The sequence below is a fragment of the Bombina bombina genome, chromosome 1 (assembly GCF_027579735.1).
Source record: "Bombina bombina isolate aBomBom1 chromosome 1, aBomBom1.pri, whole genome shotgun sequence".
Classification (NCBI taxonomy): domain Eukaryota; kingdom Metazoa; phylum Chordata; class Amphibia; order Anura; family Bombinatoridae; genus Bombina; species Bombina bombina.
This window is the reverse complement of record NC_069499.1, coordinates 262,059,469-262,074,887: the sequence shown is the minus strand read 5'-3', so window position 1 is coordinate 262,074,887 and position 15,419 is coordinate 262,059,469. Positions and strand designations below refer to the sequence as shown.

Genomic DNA, 15,419 nt, shown 5'->3' with positions numbered 1-15,419 from the left:
GTTCAGGGATGCATACAACCTACGCTAACCTTTCTTTATACCAGTTCGTCTCCTCCATTGCTATCCCCTGAACCCCCTTAGCATGTAATTTGGGGCCTGAGTCCTCTAGGGGAGGGGGTCCCATTCTTTTTTTTGTAGGGATTAGTCTCTCGGTTCTCATTTGAGTTGGTGTTCGAAGGTCATGGGTTCTAGGGGCACCATCAGCATAGAGTTTGCAGAGTTTGATAATCCTGAAGGTTCTTGAAACCACCGGTCAAGTAGTTCTCTCCCCTGAGAGGGGTTGTCTAATGTGATCAAAGATCCCTCTTTGTGGATAAGGAGCTTTGTCGGATATCCCCATCGATATTTGACTCCCTTCTTTCTGAGGATGTTGTGATTTCCCTGAATGATCCTCTCTTTTTCATGGTGTATTGGGAAAGGTCTGGGAAGACTTGTATGTGCCGGACTCCTCCTGGTAGAGAAATGGTGTTGAAGGCTGCTTTAAGTCTTTGTTCTTTATAAGTAAAGTAGTGGAAAAGCACGACTGTATCACGTGGCTTATCAGCCGGAACGTTCCTTCCTCTTGGTAGTTTGTGTGCCCTATCTATGAGGGATTCAGATTGGTTTGTGGATGGTTTTAGATGTTTGCAATATTCTAGGATGAAATCTTCTAGCTAACTGGGTGTTACTTCTTCAGTTATACCCCTGAACCTAAAGGTTGTTCCTTCTCGAGCGATCTTCGAGGTCTGCAACCTTTGTCTATGATGTCTACATGGTCCACTATATGTTGTGAGTGGGCAACCAGATTAGCTTGTTCTATAGCTAAGTCCTCCTGCTTGCGCTCCAGAGCTTCAGTGCGTTCAATGATAGTTCCAATATCTTCCCGTAGCTCGGCCACTGACCCTCGGATAGTTTTAGTGAGAGTCTCTTCAAGGTTTTTCATTTTTTCTGTTAAGGTGTCAACAATTTCTGACACAGTTGTTCCATCCATTATAGCAGGAGAAGTTAGAGAAGGGGGTGCACCCCGTGCTAAGGGTTCAGAGTGAGGATTTGTCCAAGGACTAGGTAGATTGCTATCAGTAAATATTGTGGTCTTAAAGTGGTCTGCTAAAGATTTATTTGGGATTGCAGCTGGGTGTTTCTTCTTGTTGCCTTGCGGCATAATTTCACACAGTTCTCCTTTGAATATGTTAGACCCTGAGACTCTGTATTAGCCCCCCGGGTAGAAATGGCCCAAGAGATTTAGGCCATAGCTGCGCCTGCGTTGAAGCCGATGAAAGAGGAATAGAGCATTTCCAAAAAGGGGGGTTGCTGTAAAATAAGTCAGAAAGTTCTCCTGTGATGTCCCTTTATTATGTGTGCTTCTCCTCAGGGGCGATGTCACCACTGGACGCTGATGGTAAAAGGGTAAAGGATATAACCCGCTTTAATGCTTGGAGCAGGAAAGGATGAGGAGAGACACTGTTTGACCAAGTTCAGATCAGGTTAATTGGCATATGCAGGTTTCTGCTGTTTCAGGTAGATATATCTGGGGCACCTTTCAGTTGTGGAGGTGTGCACAGCATCATGAATGTTCCATAATCAATCTTTCATAATCCCTTTCCACCTACAGATATGGGATCCTGTAAGCTTAATAGCTGTGGGAAAGTAGGTCTTCTCCTGTGAACCTGGGTATAAAAAACGAATCAAAGTCTCATAACTGGGTAATTTATTGCACAGTGAAACCCTGTATCTGCATACACTCATATAAACTGCCCCCCAATGAACCTCAGAAAAAAAGTCCACTTGCAGGAATACAGTTTAGCTCTGTTGCTTAGCTTTTTATTTTTGTAGTAAAAGTAGTGGAAAGTATAGGAGAGGCCTTCATATAGTGTTTGCAACTTCCAGTTTGGGGCGATACATTATATACAACTTCAATACACAGGCCAACCCGTTTGATCAATACGAATGATTAGGGTTTACTGCATTATAGCCGTTCGGTAAAATCTCTCATAGCACACTATCCTTCATTTAATGATATCTCCTGAGGTGTAAGTATGGTGGATAGCCACTCCATGCAGATGTGCTGGCCCTCTTCCTTCCTACCTCTCTATATCAGGCAGGTTCTAGACCCAGAGCGGAGCCCCGACCCTCCGGTGTCTACACAGTCCTCGTGCTCAGCCGGCTTACTGGTGTGAGTTAGACTTTGTCTGCTGTAATATGGCCTTCGATCTAGGTGACAGACTGGTATCAATGAGCCTTCTCACAGCCGATTTGGAGGAAACTGTATTTTGTCACCGATATATACCCAAACTTTTGCCACTGTAGGACGTTGATCTTATGTTGTGTTTGGGTGTTTTATTCAGTTATTTATTAACACACAGAGCCAGAGTTTGAGGAGCTCTGTAAAATTGTGACTGCTCCGTTCAGTAGCTAACTCCGACCCCCAAATCTCTGTATTTATAACATAAAAAAATGTGTGTGGGGGAAACTGACATGAGTAGTATTTCATTACCACTAGCCCAATGCTTTCTGTATTTATATTATTAAAGTATACTTGCTTGATATATATATATATATATATATATATATATATATAAATAAATCAGGAGAAAGGAATGCACATCCAGACTGGACCGGGTACTCATCCCATGACTCATAAACAGGCCCAGCTTTGGTTGCTATCGCACTCACATAAAGCTCCCCTATCTACAGAGTCACAGGCAGTGAGTGAGTACTGGACTTTATGTGTGTTGTATTGTGTGTGTATTTACATATATATATATATATATATATATATATATATATATATATATATATATATATATATATATATACATACAGTTGTATGCAAAAGTTTAGGCACCACTGACAATTTTCATGATTTTCATTTATAAATAATTGAGTGTTTGGATCAGCAATTTCATTTGATCTATCAAATAACTGAAGGACACAGTAATATTTCAGTAGTGAAATGAGGTTTATTGGATTAACAGAAAATGTGCAATATGCATCAAAATGAAATTAGACAGGTGCATAAATTTGGGCACCCCAACAGAAATATTGCATTAATATTTAGTAGAGCCTCCTTTAGCAGAAATAACAGCCTCTAGACGCTTCCTATAACCTGTAATGAATGTCTGGATTCTCGATGAAGGTATTTTGGACCATTCCTACTTGCAAAACATCTCCAGTTCAGTTAGGTTTGAAGGTTGCCAAGCATGGACAGCCCGCTTCAAATCACCCCACAGATTTTCAATGATATTCAGGTCTGGGGACTGGGATGGCCATTCCAAAACATTGCATTTGTTCCTCTGCATAAATGCCAGAGTAGATTTTGAGCAGTGTTTTGGGTCGTTGTCTTGATGAAATATCCAGCTCCGGCGTAACTTCAACTTTGTGACTGATTCCTTAACATTACTCTAAAGTATCTGCTGATTTTGAGTGGAATCCATGCGATCCTCAACTTTAACAAGATTCCCAGTACCGGCACTGGCCACACAGCCCCACAGCATGATGGAACATCCATCAAATTTTACTGTGACTAGCAAGTGTTTGTCTTGGAACGCTGTGTTCTTTTGCCTCCATGCATAATGTCCCTTGTTATGACCAAATAACTCAATCTTTGTTTCATCAGTCCACAGCACCTTCTTCCAAAATGAAGCTGGCTTGTCCAAATGTGCGTTTGTATACCTCAAGCAACTCTGCTTGTGGTTTGTGTGCAGAAAAGGCTTCTTCAGCATCACTCTCCCATACGCTGAATTTTTGAACGATGCAGTGTGACACCATCTGCAGCAAGAGGATGTAGGTCTTTGGAGGTGGTCTGTGGGCTGTTTTTGACCGTTCTCACCACTCCGATATTTTACTTCTGGTCTTAACAAGAACTGTGCCTGTGGTCTTTTATTTCCTCACAGTGGACACTGACAGCTTAAATCTCTGCAATAGCTTTTTTTAGCCTTCCCCTAAACCATAATGTTGAACAATCTTTGTTCTCAAGTCATTTGAGAGTTGTTTTGAGGCCCCCATGTTGCCACTCTTCAGAGGAGAGTCAAAGAGAACAACAACTTGCAATTGGCCACCTTAAAAACCTTTTCTCATGATTGGATGCACCTGTCTATGAAGTTCAAGGCTTAATTGGCTCACCAAACCAATTGTGTGCTCCAATTAATCAGTGCTAGGTAGTTACAGGTATTCAAATCAACAAAATGACAAGGGTGCCCGAATTTATGCACCTGTCTAATTTCGTTTTGATGCATATTGCACATTTTCTGTTAATCAAATAAAACTAATTTCACTACTGAAATATTACTGTGTCCTTCAGTTATTTGACAGATCAAAATGAAATTGCTGATCCAAACACCCAATTATTTATAAATGAAAATCATGGAAATTTATATATATATATATATATATATATATATATATATATATATATATATATATATATATATATATATATATTGTATAACCCCACACTCGAAATGAAGCATGGAGATACCCATACACAAAAAAAACAATCCTATACTCTGATGCAAAAAATATTTAAAAACCACGTTGTCGTTGTCTTTTTGTGTATGGATATTATAACACATTTTTCACATTTATTTGCATAATTTGCTATTTTCATGCAACATTTACAGTTACAGATATTTAATACCTTTTTGTATCATATTTATGCTACATATACTGGAAAGGAGCTATTTATCGCAGGCATTCACTTTCTAATTGTGTGCATTAATAAATTTCCATTTATAATTTAAAAACAAAAAAAAACATCCAATTTATTTTTAGCAACTTTCCTTTTGATAAAAAACAAACAAAAAAAACAGGAAATTAAACCCCAATCCTTTTTTTATACTCAATCAGGTTAGAGAGAGAAATAGGCAAAGAATCCAATGCTCAGTACTGCTTATTGCTCAAGAACAATGCATGTAACCTTAATCATAATCAGAAGCATTCAATTCAGTGACCCAATTAAATTAGTACTTGACCCCAAAGAACAAGAGTCAGTGTGAGTGATGATAGAGCATAAATGGAGAGAAAAGCGCTATGCAAAACAGTTCCTACATATTGTATGTAAAATCTGCACACAAGAAGAACACACAGCGCAGCCCTACCTATTGTATGCCTAGATGTGTTGTATTCTATAGCTACCTATATATACTTGACAAAATATTAATTGCCTAATAATTCAGGGGAAGTGATGGGGAGTCACTCATAGGTGTCTTGGGGGCTCCAAACCAAGGTCACAGGGCCTCATTTTAAGGTGGCCTGGTGCCTGGTTTTGTTGATCCCTGGCATAAAAGCATGCAAACTATCCATATATATATATTAAAGTCTGAGGCCTTTTATTGGTTAATCTGCACATGCACACCAGATTTAACTTAGGTTTCAGGGTTTCAGAATGATGATAGCCTGTATCAAACTCTGCTCTTTTATTTTATTATTTTTTTTAAAATAAAAGGAATTTTTTTATGCCAAAAACACCCCCCCCGTAAGATTAGTAAAACATATTCATATTGATTGCTTTCCTGTTTTAATTCCTTTTAACTGTGCAGTCTGAAACACAAATGAATGCTTAGCTGAACAAATGTATTTATTTTATAATAATGAGAGTCCTCGAGCCATGACATGCATCTAAATCATAAAAGTTTATTTCGACTTGAGTGTCCTGTTAATGCAAAACATTTCAAATACTGCATCATAAATGAAACTGTTTGCAGTCTTGACTAACCTGAGTGACCCTGATTTTCTTCATGGTAGCCTCTTGGGAGATAAGATTAGCAATGCTGTCACACCAGCAGACACACATTCTACGCTGACAGCTGGACGTAATATACAGCGAGCCAGCTGAAACGACCAGGATTAACCAACCCTGCGTCTGCAGGTACCTCCCCCAATAAGTCTTGCATTTTGTCCATGAAAGGTACATCATACCCTGTTACAGAGAGGTCCGTGAAGCCTAGTTTCTTTTCACACCCTCTGACTGTATTGTGTTTTGTCAGCTTTTGATTAACTACCCAGGGATCTTGCCCCTTCACCCAAGTAGAATGCCTGTACTCCTGCACATTGTTATGGTTGGTGGGGGGTTGCCTAACTGCCCCCCTCTTCTCCACTGTGGGTCCTATCTGCTGAGCCTGCAGGGGACTCTGATTCTGCACACCTATCAGTGTATCTGGTGAATGGCACTGTGGGGCTGTATAAATACACTTCTCTGTACTCCTCGCCCCTGAATCTGCAGTCTGTGTCAGTATCTGTCCCCTAGTCTGTGCAGTCTGCTTATAGGTCACAGCTAAGGTTACCCACAATCTTTCACACTCACTCTGGGGGTCCTTCAAAGAGTATCCTGTACCCTCCTCCCCCACACACTTGAGATTCTGGGGCGCTGCTGCTTCTGTCATAGAGTGGGCTGCATTCTCCCCCTGCTCTCTCTAACAGTCAGTCTGCCACTTCACATCCTCACACAGAATTTGGAATCCTTCTGACACAGGTGCAGACAAGCACATATCCTCCTTCTGCCATTTATCCCATATATCCTGTCTTTCCACAGGGGACTCAATTGGTTCTGGCACAGACTGGCACACATCATCCAGCAACCCAGTCACCCAGTCATTCTCTCCCCCATATCCTCACTTTCTTCTATGGAATCCACCGATTCAATCACAGACACCCACTACTCATCTGTCTCCTCTCACAGACAGTTTCTTTCTGTACAGGTAAACTCTGTTCAGGCACAGACAGACCAACACAGTCTATCTGCCTTTCTCCCCAGTCAGTCTCACAATGTACAGTTAATTTTAATCCTGCAGATCCTGCTGGTCCAAGCACAGACAGACACACATCACCCATCTGCCTCCTCTAGATCAGTTGTTGCCTCCTCTCACAGTCAGTTTCTCCCTGTACAGGTAAACTCTGTTCAGGCACAGACATCAGCCTTTCTTCACAGGCAGTCTCACACTGTACAGTTAAATTCAGTTCTGCAGATCCTGCTGGTTTAAGCACCAACAGACCCACACCATCTATCTGTGTTTCTCCCCAGTCAGTCTCTCCTCTTACAGTTTCACATGTCAGCACAGACACCCCAGTTCAGGCACAGCACTTTGCACATATGCACTCTGTCCTCCCTCCTGGTCAGAATGTCTGAGCATTTTTACACACATCCCTTTTCACATCAGGGTCTACAGTTAATGTTACTAGGTCATATGTAGCATAGGCAGGCACATACAGAGATAACAATCTACTCAGAACAGTACCCAGTAAAACATCATTAGGAATATTTTCAGATACCCCCACATTTCTTAAACCTCTCCCTGCTTCCCAATCAAGATATACACATGCCATAGGCACTGCAAGTTGCATTCCCCCAATTCCTTTAACTTCTACAGTCCTGCCAGGAATAATGTTCTTAGGGCTCACCAGACCTGGATGCACAAGAGTCACTGCTGCACCTGTATCCCGAAGCCCCAGTGTTACCTTAGCTTTGACAATCACAGGTTGCAAGTTCTCCTGGTTGCTTTCCTCTGGCTGTGTAACAAACAAAACAGATGCTGGTACTTCTGAGGGATTAGCACCTCCAGCTGATTGCACCAAGTTAATCTTCTCTGGGCAAGTGGAGCTGATGCCGCCCACTTTGTTGCAAGCAAAACACATGTGGGTATCCCCCTGCCCAGGTGCAGCGCTTGCCCCTCCTTTCCCAGAGGGAACAGACACGTTAAACTAAAGGCACAGCAGGCTTTCCAGGTGGATGCCCCCTTTACAAAGAATTTTCTCCCATTCCCTGGTGACCTGTTGTAAAAATCTGCCAGTTCACCCGCTTCCAATGCTGTTTTGGGTTTGCGATCCAAAACTCATTCTTGGACTTCTGCTGGGCACAGCTGCACAAATTGCTCCTTCACCATCAGATCTTCCAGCTCTTCTATAGTGGCAATCTTTAGCCCTCTGATCCACTGTTTAAAGGCTGTCATCAGGTTCCCAACAGCTGCAGTATAGCTCTCTGATATACCCTTCTGCATAGAATGGCATTTCCTACTGTACACCTCAGGAGTAAGATTATACCTCCTTTGCCGTGCAGCTTTGATGTCATCATAGTCCTGATTAAACTCTGGAGGTAGTTCAGCAAAAGCTTCCAGTGCAGGACCTTTCAGACCAGGGGTAAGATACTTGGCCCACTGCTCCCTTGGCAGCTGGAACTGTCTGCAAACTTTTTCAAAGATACGCAGGAACACATCGACATCGCCATCTTTCTCCAGAGTGGGAAAATTATCTGCCCACACTCTGGGAACAAAGGGGTTGCTAGGTTCACTAACAACATGTGAGATAGTCCCTCTCTCCAACTGTGCAATCTGTAGCTGATACACTCTTTCAGCCTGTCGTTCAGCAGCCTGTCTTTCAGCTGCCAGAGACTTTCTCTCAGCTTCCCTAGCAGCCTGTCTCTCAGCTGCTTCCACAGCAGCCTGTCTCTCTGCAACAGCAACCTGTCTCTAATAAAATGTAGCAATCAGCGCCATGCGTCAACTTGCATCCGCTGAGCCCATATGTTTATTTTAAAAAGTGATGCGCTTCTCAGGCTAAGAAATGCGTCTCTTTTTAAAATAAAGAAATCGTTTTTATTCATACACTTGCTGCTGTGGTGGCTTTTTTTTGTTACACCTATTATTGGGAATCCTTGGTGTGTCTACAATTGTTTGCTGTGGAGTTCTGTCATCTGTGAGGTCCCAGTTTGCCTTTACTGCATCTGGAGATGCTATCTATCTTGTAACTGCAATCATTTTCCACTTATTTGCCCCATTTTTATTTTATGTTTATATGGTATTGGGCTATGTTTGTTTGCTTTTCATCCTTACACAGGTAATGGGAGTGTCCCCTTAAGAATCTCAAACCTGATATCACGGTTGGATGAAAACAGTTGGCTGGACTACTGCAAAGCTCCAGCCTGCCCCCATTAGCAACACTGGATGCATCACATTTATTAGTACATTTCCTGTTCTTTCACTTATATCATCTGTTTTGGTGGTACTAGGCCATTGTGGCGCCTCTGTTTCCTTTTCACAGATCATCATTTGCCAGGATTTCACTGTCCTTCAACAGAGATTGCCTGTTCTGGATTTTATGGACTCATTGCTCAGTCTGTATATGTATTTGTTATATAGTACATGTTTTAGGATTAAATAAGAAGCGCCCCCTATGGGATTTTGTGTGCTCTAGCGCATTTATCTCACCTTTTATTAGGATTGACAATGTATTGCTGGTCCGAAGAGGATTACACTAAATGTTTAACTCCTTCATGGGAGCTGAACACACAGTTCTGTTTAAGCATAATTACAAAAATATTTCTCATTTATGCACCTACTTTCCTTAAAGACATGGGTTCAATCAAATAATTGAATAACTGCTGAATAACACAGTTGCAACAGAGATTTAACGCCCTACCAGAAACACCCCTAATGCAAAGATTGTCAAAAACTTTTAGTCTGTTGCCTGGGATGTGGCACAATAGTCTCCCTGTATGCTAAACTGTGTCCCTGCAGCCTGCTGAATAAACAGCACTTTTAATCACAGTATGGGAAATAATAGTTTGCATATGTGTATATGAACAAGTCCCATAGCAGTGCATGCAATTCATTAATTGATAGAAGCAGCTGTAGGGTGCAAACATGCCTGCCTAGGCAATATGGTGGTAGGAAAATTAGGCTAAACAGGGCTAACAATGGTGCCAGGTCTATTTTTGAGTTATCACTGCTACCTTGAGCTGTGCAAACTACATACATAAGCAACATAATTAGCTGGACAGGTTATTCAGTCTTTTTCAGGAAAAAAAAAGGATAGATAATACATAAAATGCTAAAAAGGGAATAAACCATGAATTTAGTGATCATACATCACCATTGTTTGTGTGCAAAATAAATATTGCTATTAAACAGACCACATTTATACTGTTAGAGAAAAATATTTTAACTCTGCCATTTTGTCCTATGCTTTATATTAAATTGATGCTTGCAGCTTTAATAACAATAAACTTTCTTGTAAGTTCAGCTATTGTGTTGTGCTTGCAGGGTTCTTCAAACTTTTTTTCCCCAAGACCCAGTGACATAATACCACATACCTTTGTGACCCTATTTTTATGCTTGGTCTGAAAATGTCAGAGGTAGTATACAAGATAGCTGCAATTTTTGGCAAAGTGACTAAAATGTGTGCTTACTTTATTCCTGACTGTAGTCAAATTTGCAAGTGTTGTAAAAGATAATAGCACACACACACACACACTCTCTCTCTCATACAACACACACTCCCATGCCTTACACACACACTTTCATACCAAACACAAATACCACACACACTTATATCATACACACACCACATACAATCTCATACCACACACCTTTATAACATACACATACACTCTCATACCACACACACTACACACACTCTCATACCATACAATGAATTACCATACACACACCACGCACAATCTCATACCACACACCTTTATAACACACACACATACTCTCATACAACATACACACACTTTCAAAACACACACACTCACCACTCACATAAGTCGCGACCCAGTAAACATAGTGTTGCGACCCAGTAATGGGTCCTGACCCCTAGTTTGAAGAACCCTGGCCTAAAGCACAGCACATGGGACAATTATGGCTATAAAAGAGACACTGTTCTTATCTGATTTTGCACACCAGCCTGTGTTACTTTAAAGTGATGACATGATGTCCCTTTGTTGTAATTTTGCTTAATTGTACAATAACCACCTTTCAAATTTGAACCAGTTGTTTCAAGTTGTTTTTTTTTTTCTTCAACACTTTTGTGCCGAAACTCAGGAGTTTGAAAGCGATTCTGGACGGAGCCAGGCCTGGAATCTGAGGACAGAAGACCACCGGCGCCAACAGGTGAGAAACTTTGTGTCTCAAATTGTTCTCCCCCCCTCTGATTCCTAAACCCTCTGTCCTGTCGTAAGTACAAACTCCTAAGAACCTGAAACAACTGTTTTATGTTTTAACATATTTTGTTATGAATGTTGAGTGTAAAAGGTCCTTCATGGCGTGTGAATGCACTGTTCCAAAATGCCCCTCTGTGGAGAAAGCAAGTGGAAGCAGTGGTGTATTAAGTTAGAGGACCCTATCGTCCTCATACATAAATGTTTTCTATTTTCTGAGCTTCTCAAGTAAACTTTTACTAACATTGTCTGCACAGCAAAGGGACAACGAAAGGTTAATTGTGGGTTGGTGCAGAGTTTCTTACTAGTCTGCCTTGGTCTGTCAGTACAAAGTCTCTGGGTACCCCCTGTGCTCGGCCTTTGGACATCGTTGATTAAGTACAACTTCAGTTCAATCTGCTATCGGGTACAGTGCCATTCCTAGAGAACGAGAGCAAACCACCTCTTAGCTTTGTTTCTAGACAACCTAGGGGGCCTGTACTCTCCTATGCTGAAGGGCGCATCCCTAAGCTGTAGCAGACTTGTCTCTCATGATAGATTAAACTGTTGATGTAAGCCCCCTAGCATGGTTTGACTTAGATGATATAAGAGGCCAGGTACTTTTTGGGGTTGTCTCCCTACTGATTATTATTTGGGTTTGTTGGAAGATTTGGTGGGATCAAAAGCAGGGATTTTTAGTCTGGGACTTTCCCTGACAGCCACAGTCACAGTACTGCTATGAGTCGAGAGAGAAGGGTAAGAGTCGCCTCCATCATAGCTGGGCTATGGGAAACTATCTTAGCAAGGGTGACGCTGTGTCATCCTTAAGCAATGGGTGTCCAAAGAATCCTCCTACCCCACAGGAGGATGTGAAAAAAAATATGGCATGTGGGTCAGCCAGCATCTGCCTAAGGGAATGGATTTTGGGATTCCCAAAAGGGGGAACCTTTGAATTATTCCACTGGGAGAATCTCTATAAAAAATGTAAGAAAAATTGATAGAGCCTAATGAGAAGGCAGCTTGGAGTAGATGGACTGTAGAATCCTATCAGAGACAGCAAAGGGCCCAAGGTATTTTTACTATAGAGACCAAGACAGGGAGAACAGACCAGCTGGGAAGGGGAAGTCAGTTAGAATCAGATAGGGAAGAGGCAGAATAGAGCAGCTTGCAGTCTCTCTAGTGGAGAATAACGTGGGCAATGCAGAGGCCCTAATAGACCCAGGGGCTAGACCAAAGACACCTGCTAGCCTAACCACAGTGTCCCCCACTGGAGGATTGCAATCTCCTCTTCCTTTATACCCCCTTTATATGTTGAACCCCAGGTTTAGGCCACTGCCCCATCATTTGTGCCCCATACCACCTCATGGCAAGATCTATATGCTCCAAGGCGGGAGGTAACCTTGAAGACCAAGGTATGGGAAAAATGCTTGCTGCCACATTGGTGTTGGGACTGAATAAAGAAATCTATGATAAATTGGTTTCCGCCCATTCTGATTGGCAAGATAAATCAATCCCAGCACTAATGAGCTTAGCAAGCTCAATACAAAGAAACAGAGGAAGTACAGGAAAAGAAAGCACAAAGAGTAATGCTAGTGAGTGCCCCTAGAAAACTCAAATGGAAACAGTTTAGAGGGACAAATAAGGGGGAACCAAGAAAAGCCAAAATGTTACAGCTGTGACAAACTAGGTCATTTTGCAAGAGACTGTACATCTCCAAAATGGGGAAGACAGGAGAACAATAAGCGGGCTGGGCTTCCAGTGCTATCAATCATATTTGAGAGCAGAGGAGGTGATGCCTTTGTTCGCCTGACCCTCTCTGACATGCCATACCTTTCTGTGGAGTGTTTGGTGGACACTGGAGCAGACCGCAGCATTCTCAAAAGATCAGAAGCTGAAAATGCCAGGCACATCAGCGAGCCATAGATCCTATCACTATGGGTAACAACAGGGTAGATGAAGCAGCAAAGAAGGCAGCTCTCATGATACTCCAACAGTCCTCTGAAACTGTGGAGAATTTGACAATGGATCTTTTGAAAACCCTCCAAAACCAAACAGTTTCCCTAACTCAGAGCAAGTGAAAAAAAAGTGGTTGCAAACTGGAGAATGAGGTTTGGAAACTTGGAGATTGCAGATTATGTGCACCTCCAGTGCTATATCCCATTTTAGCCAGTCTATCTATCTCCCTTCCCATGTTTCCAAAGGGGGAATGATTGCAACTGTTAATAAATTTTGGTTTGCACCAGGTTTCTCACAATTTGCAACTGAATTGTGCAAGAAATGCATGATCTGTGCTAGATACAATCATCTGGCAAAGTAGAGAGAGCAAGACAAAACTTACTTGGGTACAAGCCTTACCTTTAGCCCTCTTTGCAGTAAGACACACCCCAAAGGGAAAGCATGGCTTTTCACCATTTGAAATTTTGTTTGGTAGACCACCACTAACAGGCCTTTTCTTTCAACAAGAATTACATTGGCAGTATGTTTCTCTAACAGATTATGTCGTCCAGCTGCATGAGCAACTGACTAATCTGCATGGAAAAGTTTTCTCTTCATTACCAGATCCAGAAAAAATAACTGGAACTCACCTGGAGACTGGGTGGTGATAAGCAGATACGTGAGGAGACACCTACAGCCCCGATTTGACGGCCCATACCAGGTGTTACTGACCACACCCACCTCAGTCAAAGTGTAAGGGAAACCAAACTGGATAACACACCTCCCATTGTAAAAAGCTGAACCTCCAGGTCTGTGATAATAACCTGTGTCAAAAGGGTGAGGCCACTGGGGACGAAGAGGGTTAATAAACTACCAAAATGCATATATACTGTCCTGCTTTTCTCTTTGTCCTTTTCTTTGTGTTTTATACCTCTATGCACTAGTGAAGGGGGACAAATTCCATCTGACTTTTACACCAACAAATCGCCAAGCAGCTGAATGCCACAGACTGCTGGATATGCTCTCATGCTCTTCCCAATCATAAAAGAATCCCTTTAATATGTGTACCAATATCAATGAATGATTTAAATGTGACAGATTACAGCTATGATGTTCAAATAGATATAAATCACTCTGTTCAGACCAAGGTAAATACTTAGAACTTGCTGGTATAATGTATACACCTACAATGGGTCTATGGCCAATGTATGTCAATCACATAGCCAACATAAAGGGTCGCATAGTCAGATTGCCCAAGGTATTCGTGGGGGAAACAATTTGTAGAAATGCTACTTTAACATTTAACATGGAACCTAACAAAGCACCATGTGATACAGTAAATGCTGATTGTAACAGTGTATGTTTTTGTTCAACGTTAAAAGCTTTGTGTGCCCCCAGGTGTGCCTGTCCTGAACAGTCAGACAATGATGACTGGAGCGGTCAAACTCAGTTATATAACAATATGATATGGTTTCAACTATGGCTGGAAAAACATGGTAAGATGATTTCAAGGGTCTTGAAACAATGACTCTATTACATTTGTGGTAACAAAGCCTACTCATGGCTTCCCATGGGAGCATGGGGTAACTGTACCATAGAAAGAGTTGTACCAGCCATAAGAACATGCTCAAATATTTCAGTGTTAGAAACATCCCTAGGGGAAACAAGGTATAAGCGAGAATTATTCTCATCTGCAGATAAAGCCTGGATGATGTTCCCTGCCTGGACAGGTTGGGGAATTGAGCTAGCAAATAGAATGAATAAATACACTAATATCATGGATGGGATCCATTGGAACCTGGTTTAACAATATGCTTACAAATCTTTTAAAACCCATAGTGGTGGTGATAGGATTAATTTTGATGTGCCTAATTGTCTGGAAATTGATAGTGATTTGTGTTTCTCGATGCAGCAAAAAGATGAAGATACCTATTGTTTGGGGAGATGATACAACAGCCACAGAGATGACCGTCTGATAACTTAGCTCAGCTACATGCCTCCCCTGCAAACCCTCCAGTCATTCTAGGAGACAGGTGGAAGATCTCATCTCTGTGAGGGGGTCCCACAATTGCACCTCATCAGCTTTGGGCCTACTACAGGATTTGGACCTAGGCATGTGACGGGAGGCAGTTCTGGCTGCGGTTGTTATCTGCATAGATAGAGACTGCATATTTTGTGTTTGTGTGTTAACAATAAAGATGTGTGAATGCTTAGAGGAAATGGTCACTTTGTAGGCAGTCTGGAATGGATGCCCGGCATCCCACTGTCTATGCAGCTTATCTGTATATTCAGTGATATACGGTCTGTCTAAGGGGTCATTTCAGGAAGGAAGGCTGTTAGTTAGTCAAATGAGAAACACAAAGTAACTTCGAAAAAGGGAGAGTATTTACATGGGACGAACAGAACCCAAGACGGAGGAGGAATTTTCTTCCACCCAAAGGAGATAAAGATGATGTCTCCACTTCTGAATATGAATCATCAGCAGCAGAAGATGCAGAAGAACTAACCTCCAACAGAAGATTACTAGTCTCTAGTGCCAATGAAAGACTGGCTATATTATCACAAACAGAGTAAAAAAACGAGACAAGTACCAAAC

The 15,419-nt window shown here is 41.8% G+C and overlaps 2 pseudogenes; both read right to left on the bottom strand.

The window, feature by feature from the left end:
* The window catches only part of LOC128657570 (syntaxin-binding protein 6-like), a 234,732-nt pseudogene that overhangs the window by 69,309 nt on the left and 150,004 nt on the right, over positions 1-15,419 (bottom strand).
* Positions 6,999-15,302, bottom strand: LOC128642719 (uncharacterized; annotated as a pseudogene).